This window comes from Gadus morhua, chromosome 6 (assembly GCF_902167405.1).
Source record: "Gadus morhua chromosome 6, gadMor3.0, whole genome shotgun sequence".
Classification (NCBI taxonomy): domain Eukaryota; kingdom Metazoa; phylum Chordata; class Actinopteri; order Gadiformes; family Gadidae; genus Gadus; species Gadus morhua.
In genome coordinates this window covers 19,976,557-19,979,056 of record NC_044053.1, presented here as the reverse complement: position 1 = coordinate 19,979,056, position 2,500 = coordinate 19,976,557, and the positions used below count along the sequence as shown (strand labels likewise).

Sequence of the window (2,500 nt, the reverse complement as noted above, 5' to 3'; positions counted from 1 at the left end):
TCCATTCTTATATTATGGGCTGGAACACCAGGGTTGGTTTCCCGGTAGTATGCTTGAACCAGGGCCAGGCTCTGGGGCTCCTTGGAGGGAGAGAGGGCCCAGGAGGATCTTGGGAACGTGCCCATCAAAACACACCTTCCATGGAAATGGGCAAGCGGGCCGTCTGCCGTGATAACACACTTACGATGGGCTAGCCCACAGTTATGTGGAGGGGATCGCATCATTACGCCTCGATCCATCATTAACTGGGAAGCCCCCAATTCACCAGACAAGATAAGAAGAATCTCTGGCAGAAGATGTGTGCGAGTGTCTGTGTGCGTGCGTGTGTCCGTACATGTGCGGATGTTGCAAGCTCTGTCTGTGGCCCCAGACAGGCCAGCAGACATTAACTCTGCGTGCTATGTGTGTCTGTGTGTGTGTGTGTGTGTGTGTGTGTGTGTGTGTGTGTGTGTGTGTGTGTGTGTGTGTGTGTGTGTGTGTCTGTGTGTGTGTGTGTGTGTGTGTGTGTGTGTGTGTGTGTGTGTGTGTGTCTGTGTGTGTGTGTGTCTCTGTGTGCGTGTGTGTGTGTGTGTGTGTGTGTGTGTGTGCGTGTGTTTAGAGTTAGGGAGAGTGATGTGCTTAAGAATGTGTTGGGTAATGTGAATGTACAACACTCCTAGCGCCGAGCTGAAAAGCTGCAAATCTATTGGAAGGGTTCCTGGAAAATGGTTCAGTCGCGACCGGGAGGAGGAGAAGGTGACTTGTCACCGTGAGGAATGAGAGCTCGGCCGCAGTTGGAGTTCAGAAACAGAACATGTCAGACGGCCGCTTCATAAAAAAACATGTAGTTGTGTCTGTGTTTATTCTGCCAAAGCAATAAACCTGAATGCCCAAGTGCTCTCCGGAAGAGAATTATCCGTTGTCTCAAGAGATCGAAAGCTCTCAATAACACCTCAACACCGCACTGTGTCTTATTTTAGCAGATTAGCACAGGAAGCTTATATCGCTTGGTGCTAGCATGGTGAGCCAGCCAGCGCTCGGGATTCCAAACATCCTTGCTTTGAAAAGTCTGACGTTCCACCAAGTCAACGCCCATCCCCCCCCCCCCCCCCCCCCCCCCCCCCCCCCAACATAATGGTGTTGGTGAGTTTCCTCTTCATTACGCCTTCAGACAGCCCACTGTAGATGTCTGGGAGAGAGAGACAGAGAGAGAGAGATGGGAGTAGACTGCTCTCTATGGATATTAGTTCCACATGCCCCCCTTCTCCAGCCGCCACCCATGAAGTTAACAAGCCTTTCGAAAAAAATGTTAGAGGAAATAAAATAAGGTAATTTTCCCACTTGTGATGTTGTTGGTGCCTACCTACAGGACCAGACAGGGTGTGGGAAAACAAGAGCCTTCGTTTGCTGAAGTTGCTGTTTTTATACGCGTTTGCCCCTGGTGAGCCAAGTGGAGTTCTCACCATCCTGCTCATGCTTTTCCATGCTCTGCAGTGATCCACTATGATTGATGTTAAGGTTGTTGATGTTATCGTGACCCATTTTACCGAGGTACACATCGTAAGCCTCATAGCATAATTGCCTATGTCATGGTCCAGGCTGGCCCAGGCGGAAAGCCACCAACAAACTCTCTCTTGGTTGCTGTGTGTTTGACTCTTGTGTGTAAAGCGTTGCTCCTCTGCCTGTTGTTTCTGTTGTTGTTTTCCCCCCATCCGCGTGTCCTCGTCGCGGCTCAGGTCTGCTCACTGTTTCCAGCGTGTTGCTGCGTGTGCTTGTCATCTGCAGCGGCGGACAGTTCCTCACAGGCTGTGGTCAGGGCTGTAATCAAAGGTCGGCCCACCAGCGCTGAGTAAACACACAACAGGGGATTACTGCACGGTCAGCCCCACCCGCCCGTCTGTAGGAGGCCCCAGCTCCATTCAGACTCTCCCTCTCCGTGCCGTTGCGTTCTCCGCCTCGCCGTGGCCATCACTGCTGGAGAGGTTCGGAGCAGGGAGTTTGGCTGACCCTTCCATAGAAAGGCACCTTTAATCACCAGGGGGGATAGCAAGTTTAGGTATAAACAATTCATTTTTGCTAGAATTCCAAGCCACTTTTACTATTGACTTTCTATTAATTTCAACAATTAACTTCTTACTAGTGGTAATGTTTATTGTGGATATCTACAATTGTTATCACATTACAGATATCAGAAATGGAATTGTAGATATCTAATAATAAATTCTGACTATTCAAAATTTAAATAGTGATATCCTGTTTGATAGTCTGCATGGAAATGTGACTTCTAAGAATGTCATTTCAGACGTCGGAAATCCACAGAAGATTTATGCAAATATCATTGACATATCTATCGTTCCTTTAATAGTCAGAATTAGATTTTAGATGCCCTTGTTCAAAATGCCCTTGTTGATAATTCAATGGTACAAGTAAATATGGGGAGGCAGTAGCTCAGGAGGTAGAGCGGGTTGGCTGGTAACCTGAAGGTTGCTGGTTCGATCACCGGCTTCTCATAGCTGAGTGT

General features: G+C 48.5%; 1 protein-coding gene across 1 annotated transcript in view; it reads left to right on the top strand.

The window, feature by feature from the left end:
- Positions 1–2,500, top strand: part of adgra2 (adhesion G protein-coupled receptor A2) — a 42,645-nt gene that overhangs the window by 20,677 nt on the left and 19,468 nt on the right.